The sequence below is a fragment of the Panulirus ornatus genome, chromosome 3, assembly GCF_036320965.1.
Source record: "Panulirus ornatus isolate Po-2019 chromosome 3, ASM3632096v1, whole genome shotgun sequence".
Lineage (NCBI taxonomy): Eukaryota > Metazoa > Arthropoda > Malacostraca > Decapoda > Palinuridae > Panulirus > Panulirus ornatus.
Genome location: NC_092226.1, coordinates 35,965,086 through 35,990,175, shown reverse-complemented (window position 1 = coordinate 35,990,175; position 25,090 = coordinate 35,965,086). Strand labels below are relative to the sequence as shown.

General features: G+C 43.0%; 1 protein-coding gene across 2 annotated transcripts in view; it reads left to right on the top strand.

The window, feature by feature from the left end:
- LOC139762188 (cell adhesion molecule 1-like) overlaps positions 1-25,090 on the top strand; it is a 440,794-nt gene that overhangs the window by 412,119 nt on the left and 3,585 nt on the right. The window lies entirely within an intron of this gene.

Genomic DNA, 25,090 nt, shown 5'->3' with positions numbered 1-25,090 from the left:
CCTTGCTCTTGTCCTCTCACTAACCCCAGACTTTACTCCCAAGACATTCACAAACCACTCTTCCCCTTTACTCTTGAGCTTCGTTTCACCCAGAGCCAAAAATCCAGGTTCCTTTCCTCAAACATACCACCTATCTCCTTTTTTTCTCATCTTGGTTACATCCACACACATTTAGACACCCCAATCTGAGCCTTCGAGGAGGATGAGCACTCCCTGCGTGACTCCTTCTTCTGTTTCCCCTTTTAGAAAGGTAAAATACAAGGAGGGGAGGGTTTCTAGCCCTCCGCTCCCGTCCCCTTTAGTCGCCCTCTATGACACGTGAGGAATGCGTGGGAAGTATTCTTTCTACCCTATCCCCAGGGATATATACATATGCTAGGAATAGATAAATGCCACATTCATTCACACTCCGTCTTTAGGTGTCATGTATAATACACTGAAACCACAGCTCCCTTTCCACATCCAGGCCCCACAAAGCTTTCCATGGTTTACCCCAGACGCTTCACATGCTTTGGTTCAATCCATTGACAGCGTGTCGACCCTGGTATACCACGTCGTTCCAATTCACTCTATTCCTTGCACACCTTTCACCATCCCGCATGTTCAGGCCTTGATCGCTCAGAATCTTTTTCGTTCCATCTTCCACCTCCAATTTGGTCTCCCACTTCTCCCCGTTCCCTTCACCTCTGACACATATATCCTCTTGGTCAATCTTTCCTCACTCATTCTCTCCATTGTGACCAAACCATTTCAAAACACCCTCTTCTGCTCTCTCAACCACACATTTTTTATTATCACACATCTCTCTTACCCTTTCATTACTTACTTGATCAAACCACCTCACACCACGTATTTTTTCAAACATCTCATTTCCTACACATCCACCCTCCTCAGCACAACTCTATCTATAGCCCATGCCAAGCAACCATATAACATTGTTGGAACCACTTTTCCTTCAAACATACCCATTTTTGCTTTTCAAGATAATGTTCTTGCCTTCCCCACATTCTTCAGCGCTCCCAGAACTTTCCCCCCCTCCCCCACCCTGTGACTCACTTCTGCTTCCATGATGCCATCCACTGCCAAATCCACTCCCAGATATCTAAAACACTTCGCTTCCTTCAGTTTTTCTCCATTCAAACCTACCTCCCAGTTGATTTGGCCCTCATCCCTACTACTATACCTAATAACCTTGCTCTTATTCACATTGACTCTCAGCTTTCTTCTTTCACACACTTTACCAAACTCAGTCACCAGCTTTTTTGCAGTTTCTCAGCTGAATCATCCACCAGTACTGTATCATCGGCAAACAACAACTGACTCACTTCCCAAGCCCTCTCATCCACAACAGACTGCATACTTGCCCCTCTCTCCAAAACTCTTGCATTCACCTCCCTAACAACCCCATCCATAAACAAATTAAACAACCATGGAGACATCACGCACCCCTGACACAAACCAACAATCACTGAGAACCAATTACTTTCCTGCTCGTACACATATCTTACATCCTCGATAAAAACTTTTCACTGCTTCTAGCAACTTGCCTCCCACACCATATATTCTTAATACCTTCCACAGAGCATCTCTATCAACTCTGTCATATGCCTTCTCCAGATCCATAAATGCTACATACAAATCCATTTCCTTTTCTAAGTATTTCTCACATACATTCTTCAAAGCAAACACCTGATCCACACATCCTCTACCACTTCTGAAACCACACATCCTCTACCACTTCTGAAACCGCACTGCTCTTCCCCAATCTGATGCTCTGTACATGCTTTCACCCTCTCAATCAGTACCCTCCCATATACTTTCCCAGGAATACTTAACAAAGTTATACCTCTGTAATTTGAGCACTCACCTTTTTCACCTTTGCCTTTGTACAATGGCACTATGCATGCATTCCGCCAATACTCAGGCACCTCACCATGAGTCATACATACATTAGATATCCTTATCAACTAGTCAACAACACAGTTACCCTCTTTTTTTGATAAATTCCACTGCAGTACCATCCAATCCCACTGCCTTGCTGGCTTTCATCTTCTGCAAAGCTTTTAGTACCTCTTCTCTGTTTACCAAATCATTCTCCCTAACCCTCTCACTTCATACGTCACCTCGACCAAGACACCCTATATCTGCCACTCTATCATCTAACACATTCAACAAACCTTCAAAATACTCACTCCATCTCCTTCTCACATCACCACTACTTGTTATTACCTCCCTATTAGCCCCCTTCACCGATGTTCCCATTTGTTCTCTTGTCTTATGCACTTTATTTACGTCCTTCCAAAGCATCTTTTTATTCTCTGTAAAATTTAATGATTCTCACACCAACTGTCATTTGCCCTCTTTTTCACCTCTTGCACCTTTCTCTTGACCTCCTGCCTCTTTCTTTTATACATCTCGCACTCATTTACACTATTTCTCTGCAAAAATCATCCAATTGCCTCTCTCTTCTCTTTCACTGATAGTCTTACTTCTTCATCCCACCACTCACTACCCCTTCTAATCTGCCCGCCTCCCACGCTTCTCATGCCACAAGCATCTTTTGCACAAGCCATCACTGCTTCCCTAAATACATCCCATTCCTCCCCCACTCCCCTTACATCCATTGCTCTCACCTTTCTCCATTCTGCATTCACTCTCTCCTTGTACTTCCTCGCACAAGTCGCCTTCCCAAGCTAACTCTCACCACTCCCTTCACCCCAACATTCTCTCTTCTTTCTGAAAACCTCTACAAATCTTCACCCTCGCCTCCACAAGATAATTATCAGACGTCCCTCCAGTTGTACCTCTCAGCACATTAACACTTAATCCACTAATGCTTTCTGGCCATCTCACCTATTTACATATGTATACTTATGTATATCTCTCTTTTTAAACCACGTATGCCCAATCACCAGTCTTTTTTCAGCACACAAATTTACAAGCTTTTCACCATTTTCATTTACAACACTAAACACCCCATGTACACCATTTATTCCCTCAACTGCCACATTACTCACCTTTGCATTCAAATCACCCATCACTATAACCCGGTCTCGTGCATCAAAACTACTAACACACTCACTCAGCTGCTCCCAAAACACTTACCTGTCATGATCTTTCTTCTCATGCCCAGGTGCATAGGCACTAATAATCACCCATCTCTCTCCATCCACTTTCAATTTTACCCATATCAATCTTCTACTTTCTTACACGCTATCACATACTGCCACCACTCCTGTTTCAGGGGTAGTGCTACTCCTTCCCTTTCTCTTGTCCTCTCACCAACCCCTGACTTTACTCCCAAAACGTTTCGAAACCACTCTTCCCCTTTACCATTTAGCTTTGTTTCACTCAGAGCCAAAGCATCCAGGTTCCCTTCCTCAAATATACTACCTATCTCTCCTTTTTTCTCATCTTGGTTACATCCACATACATTTAGGCACCCCAGTCTGAGCCTTCGAGGAGGATGAGCACTCCCCACATGACTCCTTCTTCTGTCTCCCCTTTTAGAAAGTTAAAATACAAGGAGGGGATGGTTTCTAGCCCCCCACTCCCTTCCCCTTGAGTCACCTTCTACGACACGTGAGGAATGCGTGGGAAGTATTCTTTCTCCCCTATCCCCAGGGATAACAAAGTCATATATATACATATCTATACTTGCTGCCTTTATCCATTTCCATCGCCACCCCACCACACACGAAATAGCACACACACAGACCCCAGTGATGCACCGCCAGGAATGGACAAAAAAGGCCACATTTGTTCACACTCAGTCTCTAGCTGTCATGTGTAATGCACAAAAACCATAGCTCCCTTTCCACATCCAGGCCCCACAGACCTTTCCCTTTACCCCAGATGCTTCACATGCCCTGGTTAAATCCATTGACAGCATGTCGACCCTGGTATACCTTGTCATTCTAATTCACTCTATTCCTTACACGCCTTTCACCCTCTTGTATGTTCAGGCCCCGATTGCTCAAAATCTTTTTCACTCCAACCTTCCACCTCCAATTTGATCTCCTGCTTCTACTTCTCCCCTCCACCTCTGACACATATATCCTCTTTGTCAGTCTTTCCTTACTCATTCTCTCCATGTGTCGAAACCATTAAAAGACACCCTTTTCCGCTCTCTCAACCACACACTTTTTATTACCACACATCTCTCTTACCCTTTCATTACTTACTCGATCAAACCACCTCACACCACATATTGTCCTCAAACATTTCATTTCCAACACATTCACCCTCCTCCGCACAATCCTATATATAGCCCATGCCTTGCGACTATATAACATTGTTGGAACCACTATTCCCTCTAGCATACCCATTTTTGCCCTCCGAGATAACATTCTCACCTTCCACACATTCATCAATGCTCCCAGAGCCTTCACTCCCTCCCCCACCTTGTGACTCACTTCTACTTCCATGGTTCCATCCGCTGCTAAGTCCACTCCCAGATATCTAAAACATTTCACTTCCACCAGTTTTTCTCCATTCAAACTTACCTCCCACTTAACTTGTCCCTCAACCCTACTGAACCTAATAACCTTGCTCTTATTTACTCTCAACTTTCTTCCTTCATGCACTGTACCAAACTCAGTCACCAACTGCTGCAGTTTCTCACCCGAATCGGCCTCCAGCGCTGTATCATCATCAAACAGCAACTGACTCACTTCCCAAGCCCTCTTATCCACAACAGACTACATTCTTGGCCCTCTCTCCAAAGCTCTTGCATTCACCTCCCTAACCACCCCATCCATAAACAAATTAAACAACCCCTGCTGCAAACTGACATTCACTGGGAACCAATCACTTTCCTCTCTTCCTACTCATACACATGCCTTATATCCTTGGTAAAAACTTTTCACTGCTTCTAGCAACTTAACTCACACCCCACATACTCTTAAAACCTTCCACAAAGCATCTCTATCCACCCTGTTATATGCCTTCTCCTGGTTTATAAATGCTACATACAAATCCATCTGTTTTTCTAAGTATTTCTTACATACATTCTTCAAAGCAAACACCTGATCCACACATCCTCTACCACTTCTGAAACCACACTGCTCTGTACATGCCTTTACTGTCTCAGTCAATAACCTTCCATAAAATTTCCCAGGAATACTCATCAAACTTGTGCATCAGTAATTTGAACACTCACCTTTATCCCCTTTGCTTTTGTACAATAGCTCTATGCATGCAGGCACTTCACCATGATCCATACATACATTAGATTTCCTTACCATCCAATCAAGAGCATAGTCACCCTCTTTTTTTTTTTTTTTTTATATATATAAATTCCACTACAATACCATCCAAACCCGCCACCTTGCCGGCTTTCATCTTCCGCAAAGCATTCACTGCCTCTTTTCTGTTCACCAAACCTTTCTCCCTGACCCTCTCACTTTGCACACCACCCCGACCAAAACACCCTGTATCTGCCACTCTTTCATCAAACACATTCAACAAACCTTCAAAATATTCACTCCATCTCCTTCTCACTTCATCACTACTTATTACCTCCCCATTTGCCCCCTTCACCGATGTTCCCATTTCTCTTGTCTCACACACTGTATTTACCTCCTTCCAAAACATCTTTTTATTCTCCCTAAAATTTAATGATACTCTCTCACCCCAGCTCTCATTTGCACTCATTGTCACTTCTTGTTCCTTTCTCTTGACTTCCTGCCGCCTTCTTTTATACTTCTCCCAGTCATTTGCACTTCTTCCCTGCAAAAATCATCCAAATGCCTCTCTCTTCTCTTTCACTAACAATCTTACTTCTTAATCCCACCATTCACTACCCTTTCTAATATGCCCACTTCCCACCTTTCTCATGCCACATGCATCTTTTGTGCAAGCCACCACTGCTTCCCTAAATACATCCCATTCCTTCCCCATTCACCTTACATCATTTGCTCTCACCTTTTTTCATTCTACACTCAATCTCTCCTGGTGCTTCCTCACACAAGTCTTCTTTCCAAGCTCACTTACTCTCACCACTCTCTTCTCCCCAGCATTGTCTCTTCTTTTCTGCAAACTTCTACAAATCTTCACCTTCGCATCCTCAAGATAGTGATCAAACATCCCTCCAGCAGCCCCTCTCAGCACATAAACATCCAAAAGTCTCTTTTACACACCTATCAATCCAATAATGCCCTCTGGCCATCTGTCCTTCTCACATACATATATTTATTATTTATTTATTTTGCTTTGTCGCTGTCTCCCGCGTTAGCAAGGTAGCGCAAGGAAACAGGTGAAAGAATGGCCCAACCCACCCACATACACGTCCACACATGCAAATATACATACCTATACATCTCAACGTATACATATATATATACACTCACAGATATATACATATATACACATGTACGTAATTCATACTGTCTGCCTTTATTCATTCCCATCGCCACCCCGCCACACATGAAATAACAACTCCCTCCCCCCCCCGCATGTGCGTGAGGTAGCGCTAGGAAAAGACAACAAAGGCCACATTCGTTCACACCCATTCTCTAGCTGTCATGTATAATGCACTGAAACCACAGCTCCCTTTCCACATCCAGGCCCCACAGAACTTTCCATGGTTTACCCCTAGACGCTTCACATGCCCTGGTTCAATCTATTGACAGCACGTCAACGTCAGTATACCACATCGTTCCAATCTGCTCTATTCCTTGCACTCCTTTCACCCTCCTGCATGTTCAGGCCCTGATCACTCAAAATCTTTTTCACTCCATCTTTCCACCTCCAACTGGGTTTCCCACTTCTTGTTCCCTCCACCTCTGACATATATATCCTCTTTGTCAATCTTTCCTCGCTCATTCTCTCCATGTGACCAAACCATTTCAAAACACCCTCTTCTGCTCTCTCAACCACACTCTTTTTATTACCACACATCTCTCTTACCCTATTATTACTTGCTCGATCGTGTTCAAGGGTCGTATACCGTCGTGTTCAAGGGTCGTATACCTTCGTGTTCAAGGGTCGTGTACTGTCGTGTTCAAGGGTCGTACCACTGTCAAGCTCAAGAGTCGTATTGCTTACCCCCCCCCTAAAAAAATATCCTCACACCACATATTGTCCTCAAACATCTCATTTCCAGCACATCCACCCTCCTTCACACAACTCTATCTATAGCCCACTCCTCGCAACCATATAACATTGTTGGAACCACTATTCCTTCGAACATACCCATTTTTGCTTTCCAAGATAATGTTCTCGACTTCCACACATTTTTCAATGCTCCCAGAACTTTTGCCCCCTCCCCCACCCTATGGTTCACTTCCGCTTCCATGGTTCCATCCGCTGCCAAATCTACTCCCAGATATCTAAAAACTTCACTTCCTCCAGTTTTCCTCCATTCACACTTACCTCCCAATTGACTTGTCCTTCAACTCTACTGTACCTAATAACCTTGCTCTTATTCTTATTTACTCTCAGCTTTCTTATTTCACACACTTTAACAAATTCAGTCACCAGCTTCTGCAGTTTCTCACACGAATCAGCCACCAGCGCTGTATCATCAGCGAACAAGAACTGACTCGCTTCCCAAGCTCTCTCATCCACAATAGATTGCATACTTGCCCCTCTTTCCAAAACTTATGTATATTCCTCTTTTTAAACCAGGTATTCCCAAAGGGGATAAGAGTGAGTGCTCAAATTACAGAGGTATAAGTTTGTTGAGTATTCCTGGTAAATTATATGGGAGGGTATTGATTGAGAGGGTGAAGGCATGTACAGAGCATCAGATTGGGGAAGAGCAGTGTGGTTTCAGAAGTGGTAGAGGATGTGTGGATCAGGTGTTTGCTTTGAAGAATGTATGTGAGAAATACTTAGAAAAGCAAATGGATTTGTATGTAGCATTTATGGATCTGGAGAAGGCATATGATAGAGTTGATAGAGATGCTCTGTGGAAGGTATTAAGAATATATGGTGTGGGAGGCAAGTTGTTAGAAGCAGTGAAAAGTTTTTACCGAGGATGTAAGGCATGTGTATGTGTAGGAAGAGAGGAAAGTGATTTGTTCTCAGTGAATGTAGGTTTGCGGCAGGGGTGTGTGATGTCTCCATGGTTGTTTAATTTGTTTATGGATGGGGTTGTTAGGGAGGTGAATGCAAGAGTTTTGGAAAGAGGGGCAAGTATGCAATCTGTTGTGGATGAGAGAGCTTGGGAAGTGAGTCAATTCTTGTTTGCTGATGATACAGCGCTGGTGGCTGATTCGTGTGAGAAACTGCAGAAGCTGGTGACTGAGTTTGTTAAAGTGTGTGAAATAAGGAAGCTGAGAGTAAATGTGAATAAGAGCAAGGTTATTAGGTACAGTAGGGTTGAGGGTCAAGTCAATTGGGAGGTAAGTTTGAATGGAGAAAAACTGGAGGAAGTAAAGTGTTTTAGATATCTCGGAGTGGATCTGGCAGCGGATGGAACCATGGAAGCGGAAGTGAATCATAGGGTGGGGGTGGGGGCGAAAATCCTGGGAGCCTTGAAGAATGTGTGGAAGTTGAGAACATTATCTCGGAAAGCAAAAATGGGTATGTTTGAAGGAATAGTGGTTCCAACAATGTTGTATGGTTGCGAGGCGTGGGCTATGGATAAAGTTGTGCGCAGGAAGGTGGATGTGCTGGAAATGAGATGCTTGAGGACAATGTGTGGTGTGAGGTGGTTTGATCGAGTAAGTAAATTAAGGGTAAGAGAGATGTGTGGAAATAAAAAGAGCGTGGTTGAGAGAGCAGAAGAGGGTGTTTTGAAATGGTTTGGGCACATGGAGAGAATGAGTGAGGAAAGATTGACCAAGAGGATATATGTGTCGGAGGTGGAGGGAACGAGGAGAAGTGGAAGACCAAATTGGAGGTGGAAAGATGGAGTGAAAAAGATTTTGAGTGAATGGGGCCTGAACATGCAGGAGGGTGAAAGGCGGGCAAGGAATAGAGTAAATTGGATTGATGTGGTACACTGGGGTTGACGTGCTGTCAGGGGATTGAATCAGGGCATGTGAAGCGTCTGGGGTAAACCATGGAAAGTTGTGTGGGGCCTGGATGCGGAAAGGGAGCTTTGGTTTCGGGCATTATTGTATGACAGCTAGAGACTGAGTGTGAACGAATGGGGCCTTTGTTGTCTTTTCCTAGCACTACCTCGCACACATGAGGGGGGAGGGGGATGGTATTCCATGTGTGGCGAGGTGGCGATGGGAATGAATAAAGGCAGACAGTGTGAATTGTGTGCATGGGTATATATGTATGTGTCTGTGTGTGTATATATATGTGTACATTGAGATGTATAGGTATGTATATTTGCGTGTGTGGACATGTATGTATATACATGTGTATGGGGGTGGGTTGGGCCATTTCTTTCGTCTGTTTCCTTGCGCTACCTCGCAAACGCGGGAGACAGCGACAAAGCAAAATAGAATAAAATAAATATTATTACATGACAGCTAGAGACTGAGTGTGAACGAATGGGGCCTTTGTTGTCTTTTCCTAGCGCTACCTCACACACATGAGGGGGGAGGGGGTTGTTATTCCATGTGTGGTGAGGTGGCGATGGGAATGAATAAAGGCAGACAGTATGAATTATGTACATGTGTATATATGTATATGTCTGTGTGTGTATATATATGTATGCATTGATATGTATAGGTATGTATATTTGCGTGTGTGGACGTGTATGTATATACATGTGTATGTGGGTGGGTTGGGCCATTCTTTCGTCTGTTTCCTTGCGCTACCTCGCAAACGCGGGAGACAGCGACAAAGCAAAATAAATAAATAAATAAATAAATAAATATTCCCAATCACCAGTCCTTTTTCAGTGCACAAATCTACAAGCTCTTCACCATTTCCATTTACAACACTGAACACCCCATGTACACCAGTTGTACCCTCAACTGCCACATTACTCAACTTTGCATTCAAATCACCCATCACTATAACCTGGTCTCGTGCATCAAAGCTGCTAACACACACTCTCGGATGCACTCAAAACACTTGCTAATCATGATCTTGCTTCTCATTACCAATTGCATAGGCACCTATAATCACCCGTCTCTATCCACTTTCAGTTTTACCCATATCAATCTTGAGTTTACTTTCTTACAATCTATCACATATTCCTACAACTCCTGCTTCAGGGGGAGTGCTACTCCTTACTTTGCTCTTTTCCTCTCACTAATCCCTGACTTTACTCCCAAGACATTCCCAAACCACTCTTACCCTTGAGCTTCATTTCACTCAAAGCCAAAACATCCTGGTTCCTTTCCTCATACATACCACCTATCTCTCCTTTCTTCTCATCTTGGCTACATCCACACACATTAGACACCTCAATCTGAACCTTCGAGGAGGATGAGCACTGCCCACATGACTTTCCCCTTTTAGAAAGTTAAATACAAGGAGGGAAGGGTTTTCAGCTCCTGTCCCCTTTAGTTGCCTTCTGTTACATGTGGGGAATACGTGGGAAATATTCTTTCTCCCCTATCCCCAGGGATAAACATATATACATAAACGCCTATACACACATTAATTTTATTTACTATACTTATTCGCTGTCTCCCGTGTTTGCGAGGTAGTACAGGGAAATAAATGAAAGAATGGCCCTACCCACCCACATACACGTGTATATACATGAACGCCCACACTCGCACATATTGATTTTTATTTATTATACTATGTCGCTGTCTCCCGCGTTAGCGAGGTAGCGCCAGGAAACAGACGAAAGAATGGCCCAACCCACCCACATACACTTGCATATACATACACGTCCACACACAGCACATAATACATATCTATACATCTCAACTTATACAGACACAGACATATACATATTTACACATTTACATAATTCATACTGTCTGCCCTTATTCATTCCTGTTGCCACCCCGCCACACATGAAATGAAAACCCCCTCCCTCCGCATGTGTGCGAGGTAGCGTGAGGAAAAGACAACAAAGGCCACATTCGTTCACACTCAGTCTCTAGCTGTCGTGTATAATGCACCAAAACCACAGCTTCCTTCCCACATCCAAGCCCCACAGAACTTTCCATGGTTTGCCCCAGATGCTTCACATGCCCTGGTTCAATTCATTGACAGCATGTCGACCCCGGTATACCACATCGTTCCAATTCATTCTATTCCATGCACGCCTTTCACTCTCCTGCATGTTCAGGCCCCGATCACTCAAAATCTTTTTCACTCCATTTTTCCACATCCAATTTGGTCTCCCACTTCTCCTCGTTCCCTCCACCTCTGACACATGTATCCTCTTTGTCAATCTTTCCTTACTCATTCTCTCCATGTGACCAAACCATTTCAAAACACCCTCTTCTGCTCTCTCAACCACACTCTTTTTATTACCACACATCTCTTACCCTATTATTACTTACTCGATCGAACCACCTCACACCACATATTGTCCTCAGACATCTCATTTCCAGCACATCTACCCTCTTCTGCACAACTCTGTCTATAGCACATATACATACATATACATAATATATACACATATGCATATGTACACATGTACATATTCATACTTGCTTGCCTTCGCTCATTCTTGTCACTACCGTCCCACAGAAAACAGCATCACTACCTCCTGCTTTAGCAAGGCAGTGCCAGGAAAACAGACAAAAAAGGCTACATTTGTTCACACTAGGTCTCTAGCTGTCATGTGTAATGCATCAAAACCACAGCATCCTTTCCCCATCCAGGCTCCACAGATCTTTCCATGGTTTACCCCAGATGCTTCACATACCTTAGTTCAGTCCATTGGATGCTTGTGGACCCTGGTATACCACTTCTTTCCAATTCACTCTATTCCTTGCACACCTCTCACCCTCCTGTATATTCAGGCCCTGATCGCTAAAAATCTTTTTCACTCTATCCTTCCACCTCATTTTGATCTCCCATTTCTTGCTACCTCTACCTCTGACACATATCCTCGTAGTCAATCTTTCCTCACTCATTCTCTCCATATGTCCAAACCATTTCAATACACCCTTTTCTGCTTTCTCAACCACAATCTTTTTATCTTCACACACCTCTTTTACCCTTTCATTACCACCTCACACCACATATTGTCCTCTAACATTTCGTCCACCCACTCCCATGTCTCGCTACCATATGATATTGTTAGAACTACAATTCTTTCAAACTTACCCATTTTTGCTCTCCGAGATAATGTTCTCTCCTCCCACACATTCTTCGTGGCTCACAAAATCTCTGCCCCCTTCCCCACCCTGTGACTTACTTCCACTCCCATGGTTCCATTTGCTGCTAAGTCCACTCCCAGATACCTAAACACTTCACTTCCTCCAGTTTTTCTCCACAAGAAATTACATCCCAATTTACTTGTGCTTCAACCCTACTGAACTTAATAGCCTTTCTCTTATTCAGATTTACTCTTTACTTTCTCCTTTCACTTACTTTTCCAAACTCAGCCTTTCTCTTATTCACATTTACTCAACTTTCTCCTTTCACACACTTTTCCAAACTCAGTCACCAACTTTGCAGTTTCTCCCTCAAATCAGCCACCAGAGCTGTATCATTGGCAAACAACAACTGACTCATTTCCCAGGCCCTCTGATCCCAACAGATTGCATAATCACCCCTTTCTCCAAAAGTCTTGTATTTACCTCCCTAGTCAACCCATCCATCAACAAATTAAACAGCCATGGGGACATCACACACCCCTGCTGCTGACCGACCTTCACTGGGAACCAATCACTCTCCTTTCTTCCTACCCTTACACATGCCTTACATCCTTGGTAAAAACTTTTCACTGCTTCAAGCAACGTACCTCCCATGCCATATACTTTAAAGACCTTCCACAAAGCATCTCTATCAACCCTATCATATGCCTTCTCCATATCCATAAATGCTACATACAAATCCATCTATTTTTATAAGCATTTCTCACACGGATTCTTCAAAGCAAACACCTGATCTACACATCCTTAACCACTTCTGAAACCACACTGCCCCTATCTGAAGGTCTGTACATGCCTTTACCCTCTCAATCAATACCCTCAAGTACAATATCCCAGGAATACTCAACAAACATATACCTCTTTAGTTTGAATGCACACCTTGATCCCTTTGCATTTGTATAATGGCACTTTGCACACATTCCGCCAATCCTCAGGCACTTCACCGTGATCTGTGCATACATTGAATATCCTTACCAACCAATCTACAGCAGAGTCAGCCCCTTTCTTATTAAATTCAACACCAGTACCATCCAAACCCGCCACCTCGCCAGATTTCATCTTCCACAAATCTTTCACTCTCAACCAACCAAACCATTCTCCCTGACCCTCTCGCTTCGCACACCACCCTGACCAAAACGCTTACATCTGCCACTCTATCATCAAACACATTCAACAAACCCTCAAGATACTCACTCCATCTCCTCACCTCATCACTACCTGTTATTACTTACCCCCTTTCCCCCTTCGCTGATGTTCCCATTTGTTCTCTTGTCTTCTGCTTCTTGTTATTCACCTCCTTTATTCTCCCTAAAGTTCAATGATACTCTCTCACCCCATCTCTCATTTGCTCTCTTTTTCAACCCTTGCACCTTCCTCTTGACCTCCTGCCACTTTCTTTTATACATCTCCCAGTCATTTGCACTCCTCTTATGTAAGTATCTTCCAAACGCCTTTCTTTTCTCTTTCACTAAGAACTTTACTTCTTCCCACCACTCTCTAATCTTCCTCATCTGCCCACCTCCCACCTCATGCTACATGCATCTTTTGCACATGCCATCACTGCTTCCCTTCTACACTCAATCTCTCCTAGTACTTTCTCACACAAGTGTCCTTTCTAAGCTTACTTAATCTCACCATCTTTTCTCCTAAACATTCTCTCTTCTTTGAAAACCTATACAAGTCTTCTTCTTCGCCTCCATGAGATAGTGATCAGATATCCCTCCAGCTGCCCCTCTCAGCACATTGACATACAAAAGTCTCTCTCTTACACACCTATCAATTGACACACAATCCAATAATGCCCTTTGACCATCTTTCCTATTCACATATGTATACTTGTGTATATCTCTTTTTAATATGCACTTTATTCGTATATATATATATATATATATATATATGTATATATATATATATGGGAGGTGAGTTTGAATGGAGAAAAACTGGAGGAAGTGAAGTGTTTTAGATATCTGGGAGTGGATCTGGCAGCGGATGGAACCATGGAAGCGGAAGTGGATCATAGGGTGGGGGAGGGGGCGAAAATTCTGGGAGCCTTGAAGAATGTGTGGAAGTCGAGAACATTATCTCGGAAAGCAAAAATGGGTATATTGAAGGAATAGTGGTTCCAACAATGTTGTATGGTTGCGAGGCGTGGACTATGGATAGAGTTGTGCGCAGGAGGATGGATGTGCTGGAAATGAGATGTTTGAGGACAATGTGTGGTGTGAGGTGGTTTGATCGAGTAAGTAACGTAAGGGTAAGAGAGATGTGTGGAAATAAAAAGAGCGTGGTTGAGAGAGCAGAAGAGGGTGTTTTGAAATGGTTTGGTCACATGGAGAGAATGAGTGAGGAAAGATTGACCAAGAGGATATATGTGTCGGAGGTGGAGGGAACGAGGAGAAGAGGGAGACCAAATTGGAGGTGGAAAGATGGAGTGAAAAAGATTTTGTGTGATCGGGGCCTGAACATGCAGGAGGGTGAAAGGCGGGCAAAGAATAGAGTGAATTGGATCGATGTGGTATACCGGGGTTGACGTGCTGTCAGTGGGTTGAATCAAGGCATGTGTATGGTGGTGGGTTGGGCCATTTCTTTCGTCTGTTTCCTTGCACTACCTCGCAAACGCGGGAGACAGCGACAAAGCAAAAAGAATATATATATATATATATATATATATATATATATATATATATATATATATATATATATGGATCTGGAGAAGGCATATGATAGAGTTGATAGAGATGCTCTGTGGAAGGTATTAAGAATATATGGTGTGGGAGGCAAGTTGTTAGAAGCAGTGAAAAGTTTTTATCGAGGATGTAAGGCATGTGTACGTGTAGGAAGAGAGGAAAGTGATTGGTTCTCAGTGAATGTAGGTTTGCGGCAGGGGTGTGTGATGTCTCCATGGTTGTTTAATTTGTTTATGGATGGGGTTGTTAGGGAGGTGAATGCAAGAGTTTTGGAAAGAGGGGCAAGTATGAAGTCTGTTGGGGATGAGAGAGCTTGGGAAGTGAGTCAGTTGTTGTTCGCTGATGATACAGCACTGGTGGCTGATTCATGTGAGAAACTGCAGAAGCTGGTGACTGAGTTTGGTAAAGTGTGTGAAAGAAGAAAGTTAAGAGTAAATGTGAATAAGAGCAAGGGTCAAGTCAATTGGGAGGTAAGTTTGAATGGAGAAAAATTGGAGGAAGTAAAGTGTTTTAGATAACTGGGAGTGGATCTGGCAGTGGATGGAACCATGGAAGCGGAAGTGAATCATAGGGTGGGGGAGGGGGCGAAAATCCTGGGAGCCTTGAAGAATGTGTGGAAGTCGAGAACATTATCTCGGAAAGCAAAAATGGGTATGTTGGAAGGAATAGTGGTTCCAACAATGTTGTATGGTTGTGAGGCATGGGCTATGGATAGAGTTGTGCGCAGGAGGGTGGATGTGCTGGAAATGAGATGTTTGAGGACAATGTGTGGTGTGAGGTGGTTTGATCGAGTAAGGTATGTAAGGGTAAGAGAGATGTGTGGAAATAAAAAGAGCGTGGTTGAGAGAGCAGAAGAGGGTGTTTTGAAATGGTTTGGTCTCATGGAGAGAATGAGTGAGGAAAGATTGACCAAAAGGATATATGTGTCAGAGGTGGAGGGAACTAGGAGAAGTGGGAGACCAAATTGGAGGTGGAAAGATGGAGTGAAAAAGATTTTGAGTGATCAGGGCCTGAACAAGCAGGAGGGTGAAAGGCGGGCAAGGAATAGAGTGAATTGGATCGATGTGGTATACCGGGGTTGACGTGCTGTCAGTGGAGTGAATCAGGGCATATGAAGCGTCTGGGGTAAGCCATGGAAAGCTGTGTGGGGCCTGGATGTGGAAAGGGGCTGTGGTTTTGGTGCATTATTGCATGTCAGCTAGAGACTGAGTGCGAACGAATGAGGCCTTTGTTGTCTTTTCCTAGCGCTACCCTGCACACATGAGGGGGGGAGGGGGATGGTATTCCATGTGTGGCAAGGTGGCGATGGGAATGAATAAAGGCAGACAGTGTGAATTGTGTGCATGGGTATATATGTATGTGTCTGTGTGTTTATATATATGTGTACATTGAGATGTATAGGTATGTATATTTGCGTGTGTGGATGTGTGTGTATATACATATGTATGGGGGTGGGTTGGGCCATTTCTTTCGTCTGTTTCCTTGCGCTACCTCGCAAATGCGGGAGACAGCAACAAAGCAAAATAAAATTTAAAAAAATATATCTTTTTAAACCAGGTATTCCCAATTACTAGTCTTTTATCTGCATACAAACCCACAAGCTCCTCACCATTTCCATTTACAACACTGAATACCTCATGTGCACCAATTATACCCTCAACTGCCACATTACTCATACCTATGCATTTAAGTTGCCCATCACAAATGCTCAGTCTTGAGCATCAAAGCTGCTGACACATTCACTCAGCTGCTCAAAAAACACTTGCCTCATGATCTTGCTTTGCATGACCAGGTGCATAAGCACCAATAATCACCCATCTTTCTCCATCCACTTTCAGTTTTACCCACATCAATCAAGAATTTACTTTCTTACACTCTGTCACCCACTCCCACAACTGCTTCAGGAGTACTGCTACTCCTTCCTTAGCTCTTGTCCTCTCACCAACCCCTGAATTTACTCCTAAGACTTTTCCAAACCATTCTTTCCCTTTTATCCTTGAGCTTCATTTCACTCAGAGCCAGAACATCCTGGTTTCTTTCCTCAAACATACTACCTGTCTCTCCTTTCTTCTCATCTTGGTTACACCCACGCACATTCAAACACCCAAATCTCTGCCTTCGAGGAGGATGAGCACTCTCCTCTTGACTCCTATTTCCCCATTTGGTATTTGATTGAGTGTAAGAAAGTAAATTATAGATTGATGTGGGCAAAACTGGAAGTGGATGGATAGAGATGGGTGATTATTGGTGCATGTACAGCTGGTCATGAGAAGAAAGATCATGAGAGGCAAATATTTTGGGGGCAGTTGAGTGAGAGTATTAGCAGCTTTGATGCATAAGACTGTGTTGTAGTGATGGATGATTTAAATGCGAAGGTGAGTAATGTGGCAGTTGAGGGTATGATTGGTGTACATGGGGCATTCAATGTTGTAAATGGAAATGGTGAAGAGCTTGTGGACTTGTGTACTGAAAAAAGACTGATGATTGGGAATACCTGGCTTAAAGAGAGAGAGATACTTAGTATACATATATGAGTAGGGTAGATGGTTAAAGGACATTATTGGATTACGTGTTAATTGATAAGCATGTAAAAGAGAGACTTTTGGATGTTAATGTGCTAAGTGGGGCAGCTGCAGGGTTTTCTGATCACTACCTTATGGAGGCGAAAGTGAAGATTTTTAGAGGTTTTCAAAAAAGGAGATAGAATGTTGGGGAGAAGAGAGTGGTAAGAGTAAGTGAACTTGGGAAGGACACTTGTGTGAGGAAGTATCTGGAGAGAGATTGAGTGTAGAATGGCAAAAGGTGAAAGCAAATGACATGAGGTGAGTGGGTGAGGAGTGGGATGTATTTTAGAGAAGCAGGGATGGCTTGTGCAAAAGGTGCATGTGGCATGAGAAAGGTAGGAGGTGGGCAGATTAGAAAGGGTAGTGAGTGGTCGGATGAAGAAGTAAAGTTGTTAGTGAAAGAGAAAAGAGAGGAGTTTACATGATACTTGCAAGGAAGGAGTGCAAATGACTGGAAAATGTATAAAAGAAAGCAGCAGGAGGTCAGGAGAAAGGGGCAAGGGTTGAAACAGAGGGCAAATGAGAGTTGGGGTGAGAGAGTATCATTAAACTTTAGAGAGGATAAAAAGATGTTTTGGAAGGTGGTAAATAATGTGCATAAGACGAGAACAAATGGGAACATTGGTGAAGGGGGAAAGTGGGAAAGTGATAACAGGTAGTGATGAAGTGAAGAGGAGATGGAGTGAGTATTATCAAAGTTTGTTGAATGTGTTTGATAATAGAGTGGCAGATATAGGGTGTTGTGGTTGGGGTGGTGTGTGAAGTAAGAGGATCAATTTGGTTAAGAGAGAAGAGGTAGTGATAGCTTTGTGGAGATGAAATCTGGCAAGGCGGCAGGTTTGGCTGGTATTGCGGTGGAATTTATTAGAATTTATTAGACTGTGTTGTTGATTGGTTGGTAAGGATGAGTTTGTTTCGTATTCCTGGGAAATTGTATGGGAGGGTATTGATTGAAATGGTGAAGTCATGTACAGAGCATCTTATTGGGGAAGAGCAGTGTGGTTTCAGAAGTGGAAGAGGATGTGGGGATTAGGTGTTTGCTTTGAGGAATGTGTATGAGAATTACTTAGAAAGACAGATGGATTTGTATGTAGCATTTGTGGATCTGGAGAAGGCATATGATAGGGTTGATAGAGATGCTTTTTGCAATATGGTGTGGGAGGTAAGTTGTTAGAAGCAGTAAAAAGTTTTTACCAAGGATGAAAGGCATGTGTACGAGTAGGAAAAGAGAAAAGTGATTGGTTTCCAGTGAATGTTGGTCTGTGGTAGGAGTGTGTGATGTCCCCATGGTTGTGTAATTTGTTTATAGATGGGGTGGTTAGGAAGGTAAATGCAAGAGTTTTGGAGAGAGGGGTAACTATGCAGCATGTTGGGGATGAGAGGGCCTGGGAAGTGATTCAGTTGTTCACTGATGATACAGCTCTAGTGGCTGATTCAAGTTAGAAACTGCAGAGGTTGGTGACTGAGATTGGTAAAGTGTGTGAAAGGAAAAAGTTGACAGAAAATATGAATAAGAGCAAGGTTATTAGGTTCAGTAGTGTGGAGGGACAAATTGTTTGGGATCTAAAGTTGAATGGAGAAAAATTAGAGGAAGTGAAATGTTTTAGATATCTGAGAGTGGACTTAGCAGCAGATGGAACCATGGAAATGGAAGAGTCACAGGATGGGGGAGGGAGCAAAGGTTCTGGGAGTGATAAAGAATGTATGGAAGGAGAGAACATTATCTCAGAGAGCAAAAATGGGATGTTTGGAGGAATTGCTATTCCAACAATGTTGTATGGTTTGGAGGAATGGGATATAGATAGGGTTGTACGGAGGAGGGTGGACGTGTTGGAAATGAGATATTTGAGGACAATATGTGGCGAGGTGATTTGATATGCAAGTAATGGAAAGGTAAGAGAGATGTGTGAAAATAAAAAGAGTGGCTGAGAAAGCAGAAGAGGGTGTGTTGAAATGATTTGGACATATGGAGAGAATGAGTGAGGAAAGACTGACAAAGAGGATATATGTGTCAGAGGTGGAGGGAAGAAGGAGAAGCGGGAGACCAAACTGTAGGTGGAAAGATGGAGTGAAAAAGATTTTAAGCAATTGGGGCCTGAAGATACAGGAGGGTGAGAGGCATGCAAGGAATATAGTGAATTGGAACAATGGGGTATACTGGGGTTGATGTGCTGTCAATGGACTGAACCATGGCATGTGAAATGTCTGGGGTAAACCATGAAAAGGTCTGTGGGGCTTGATGTGGAAAGGGAGCTGTGGTTTTGATGCATTACACATGACAGCTAGAGACTGAGTGTGAATGCAATTGGCCTTTTTAAAAAAGTCTTGTTTTCCTGGCGCTACCTTGATGCAGCGGGTTAACATTGCTGCTCCCTGTTGCGTGGGGTAGCGACAGGAATGGATAAAGGCAAGCATGAATATGTACGTGTGGAGGCAAAAGTAGAGATTTTCAGAAAAGAAGAGAGAATGTTGGGGTGAAGAGAGTGGTGAGAGTAAGTGAGCTTCGGAAGGAGACTTGTGTGAGGAAGTACCATGAGAGACTGAGTTCAGAATGGAAAAAGATGAGAGTAAAGAATGTAAGGGGAGTAATGGGATGTATTTAGGGAAGCAGTGATGGCTTGTGCAAAAGATGCTTGTGGCCTGAGACGTATGGGAGGTGGGCAGATTAGAAAGGGTAGTGAGTGGTGGGATGAAGAAGTAAAATTATTAGTGAAAGAGAAGAGAGAGGCATTTGGATGATTTTTGCAGGGAAATAGTGCAAATGACTGGGATATGTATAAAAGGAAGAGACAAGATGTCAAGAGAAAGGTAAAAGAGGGCAAATGAGAGTTGGGGTTTGAGAGTATAAGTAAATTTTAGGGAGAATAAAAATATGTTTTGGAAGGAGGTAAATAAAGTGCGTAAGACAAGAGAATAAATGGGAACATCAGTAAAGGGGCTAATGGGGAGGTAATAACAAGTAGTGGTGATGTGAGAAGATGGAGTGAGTATTTTGAAGATTTGTTGAATGTGTTAGATGATAGATGGCAGATATCGAGTGTTTTGGTCAAGGTGGTGTGTGAAGTGAGAGGGCTAGGGAGAATGATTTGGTAAACAGAGAAGAGATAGATACCTTTGAGGAAGATGAAAGCAGGCAAGGTGGCGGGTTTGGATGGTATTGCAGTGGAATTTATTAAAAAAGGGGGTTACTGTGTTGTTAGCTGGTTGATAAGGATACTTGATGTATGTATGGCTCATGGTGAAGTGCCTGAGGATTGGCAGAGTGCATGCATAGTGCCATTGTACAAAGGCAAAGGGGATAAAGGTGAATGTTCAAATTACAGAGATATAAGTTTGCTGAGTATTCCTGGGAGAATTATATGGACAGTATTGATTGAGAGGGTGAAGTAGCGCAAGGAAACAGATGAAAGAATGGCCCAACCCACCCACATACACATGTATATATGTAAACGTCCACATGCACATATACATACCTATACATCTCAATGTATACATATATATACACACACAGACATATACATATATACACATGTGCATAATTCATACTGTCTGCCCTCATTCATTCCCATCGCCACCCCGCCACACATGAAATAACAACCCCCTCCCCTCACATGTTCACGAGGTAGCGCTACGAATAGACAACAAAGGCCACATTCGTTCACACTCAGTCTCTAGCTGTCATGTATAATGCACTGAAACCACAGCTCCCTTTCCACATCCAGGCCCCACAGAACTTTCCATGGTTTACCCCAGACACTTCACATGCCCTGGTTCAATCCATTGAGAGGACATCGACCCCGGTATACCATATCATTCCAATTCACTCTATTCCTTGCACACCTTTCACCCTCCTGCATGTTCAGGCTCCGATCACTCAAAATCTTTTTCACTCCATCTTTCCACCTCCAATTTGGTATCCCACTTCTCCTCATTCCCTCCACCTCTGACACATATATCCTCTTTGTCAATCTTTCCTCTTTCATTCTCTCCATGTGACCAAACCATTTCAAAACACCCTCTTCTGCTCTCTCAACCACGCTCTTTTTATTTCCACACATCTCTCTTACCCTTACGTTACTTACTCGATCAAACCACCTCACACCACACATTGTCCTCAAACATCTCATTTCCAGCACATCCACCCTCCTGCGCACAACTTTATCCATAGCCCATGCCTCGCAACCATACAACATTGTTGGAACCACTATTCCTTCAAACATACCCATTTTTGCTTTCCGAGATAATGTTCTCGACTTCCACACATTCTTCAAGGCTCCCAGGATTTTTGACCCCTCCCCCACTCTATGATCCACTTCCGCTTCCATGGTTCCATCCACTGCCAGATCCACTCCCAGATATCTAAAACTCTTTACTTCCTCCAGTTTTTCTCCATTCAAACTTACCTCCCAATTGACTTGACCCTCAACCCTACTGTACCTAATAACCTTGCTCTTATTCACATTTACTCTTAACTTTCTTCTTTCACACACTTTACCAAACTCAGTCACCAGCTTCTGCAGTTTCTCACATGAATCAGCCACCAGCGCTGTATCATCAGCGAAAAACAAGTGACTCACTTCCCAAGCTCTCTCATCCACAACAGACTTCATACTTGCCCCTCTTTCCAAAACTCTTGCATTCACCTCCCTAACAACCCCATCCATAAACAAATTAAACAACCATGGAGACATCACACACCCCTGCCGCAAACCTACATTCACTGAGAACCAATCACTTTCCTCTCTTCCTACACGTACACATGGCTTACATCCTCGATAAAAACTTTTCACTGCTTCTAACAACTTGCCTCCCACACCATATATTCTTAATACCTTCCACAGAGCATCTCTATCAACTCTATCATATACCTTCTCCAGATCCATGAATCATACATACATTAAATAACCTTACCAACCAGTCAACAATACAGTCACCCCCTTTTTCAATAAATTCCACTGCAGTACTATCCAAACCCGCTGTCTTGCCAGCTTTTATCATCTGCAAAGCTTTTACTACCTCTTCTCTGTTTACCAAATCATTTTCCCTAACCCCTTTCAATTTGCACACCACCTCAACCAAAGCAACATTATTATTCTTTCTTTCAAACTATTCGCCATTTCCCGCGTTAGCAAGGTAGCGTTAAGAACAGAGGACTGGGCCTTCAAGGGAATATCCTCACCTGTTCCCCTTCTCTGTTCCTTCCTTTGGAAAATGTAAAAAAAAGAATGAGAGGGGAGGATTTCCAGCCCCCCGCTCCCTCCCCTTTTAGTTGCCTTCTACGACACGCAGGGAATACGTGGGAAGTATTCTTTCTCCCCTATCCCCAGGGATAAACATGGTGATCTACTTCATTAGATAACCAAATCTACATAGGTCAGCCCATCACAGCGCTGAAAACCAAGTGAACTAACCATGCCCTTGTAACACTGTTGCATATCTGTGTGAACAGTGGTGGTTGAGGCTGTTAGAGAAAATCATTGACATAAAAATAAACCTACACAAGAAAGCTGAGTAAAAAATAACTATCAACCAGGTGGGTAAATGATAGGTATATGCATTCTTTTATCTCTTTAAAGTTTAGAAGTTTCTAAACAAAATCAATATCCTGAACTTTACAAGGTTTGAAAAATGCAAGGAAATTCAATGGAAGGGTAGCTGTATACATATGGCAAAAAGGAGAATAAGCTCTACTGTACTATCAAAGTATAGTCATATATTTCTTCCAATTAGAATTTTCTTTTCTTTTTTTACCTAACTGCATCTCCTGCTTTGTGAAGTAACTTCAGAAACAACCAGACAATGGCCCCAATTGTAGCCAACCATTCTCTAGCCATCATGTATAATGTCCTACAACCATAACCTCTCATCCAAAGCCATGCCCCAAAGACTGTTGCATGGTTTTTACTTATCTCTTCGCATGCCCTGCTTCATTTTACTGACAGCATGTTGTGCCTTATATACCACAGTACTCCAATTCACTGTATCTCATGCATGCCTCTCACCCTCCTGAATGCTAAGAGTGCAGTAACCCACAGCCTCCTTCACCCTAGCCTTCTATCTTCTGTGTCTCCTCTCCTATGCTCCCTCTACTTCTAATATGTTGATCCTCTTTAGTGTTTCTTTGCTCATCCTCTCTGTACGTCTAGACCATTTCAGCACACCCTGGTCAGTTCTCTAAATCATGCTATGCTTACTACAACACCTCACTTTTACAGTGTTATTCCCGACAAGATCAACCTGCTTTCCACCATGTTATCCTCGTCCATTTCATTGTCCATATATCCACCCTCTTCCTCTCTTTTGCATTTAAGACCCCAAGACTTGCATCCATATAAAGCTGCTGGGACTACTATGCCAGCAACCATACTGTACTCACCTTTGCCATAAAAGACAATGACCTCTCCTTCCACAGGCTCCTTAAAACACTCAGGACTTCAGCCCCCTCTCCCAAACGTTGACTCACTTCCATTCCTATGGTTCAATCTGATGCCATGCCCACTCTGCAATTACCTAAAGCACTCCACTCCTAGATTTTCCCCATTCAAACCATCCTGTTTTGACCTCCCTACTTTACCTTATTCTTCTGCTTTTATTCATATCAACTCTCAATTTACTCTTTTCACAAAATCTTCCAAATTCAGACATTAGTTTCGGGAGTTTTTCTGTAGTCTGTCATTATAGTCATGACACCTGCAAACAGCAACTGACTCACATTCCAGGCATACTTCCCACCCCCGTTACAATCCAGATTATTATTATTATTATTATTATTGGAGATGGAAAGATGGAGTGAAAAAGATTTTGTGTGATCGGGGCCTGAACATGCAGGAGGGTGAAAGGAGGGCAAGGAATAGAGTGAATTGGATCGATGTGGTATACCGGGGTTGACGTGCTGTCAGTGGATTGAATCAGGGCATGTGAAGCGTCTGGGGTAAACCATGGAAAGTTGTGTGGGGCCTGGATGTGGAAAGGGAGCTGTGGTTTCGGGCATTATTGCATGGCAGCTAGAGACTGAGTGTGAATGAATGGGGCCTTTGTTGTCTTTTCCTAGTGCTACCTCGCACTCATGAGGGGGGAGGGGGATGGTATTCCATGTGTGGTGATGGGAGTGAATGGGGGCAGACAGTGTGAATTGTGTGCATGGGTATATATGTATGTGTTTGTGTATGTATATGTATGTGTACATTGAGATGTATAGGTATGTATATTTGCGTGTGTGGACGTGTGTGTGTGTATACATTGTGTATGGGGGTGGTTGGGCCATTTCTTTCGTCTGTTTCCTTGCGCTACCTTGCAAACGTGGGAGACAGCGACAAAGCAAAATAAAAAAAGAAATATTATTATTATTATTATTATTATTATTATTATTATTATTATTATTATTATTGTCCCTGGGAATAGGAAAGAAAGAATACTTCCCACTTATTCCTTGGAAGTCGTAGAAGGTGAGTAAAAGGGATGGGAGTGGGGTGCTGGAAATCCTCCCCTCCAGTTTTTACTTTTCCAAAAGAAGGAACAGAGAAGCAAGCCAAATGAGGATTTTCCCTCCAAGGCTCAATCCTTAGTTCTTTATACTACCTCACTAACACGGGAAATGGCAAATATGTATGAAAGAAAATATTGTTATTACTACTACTTTTAC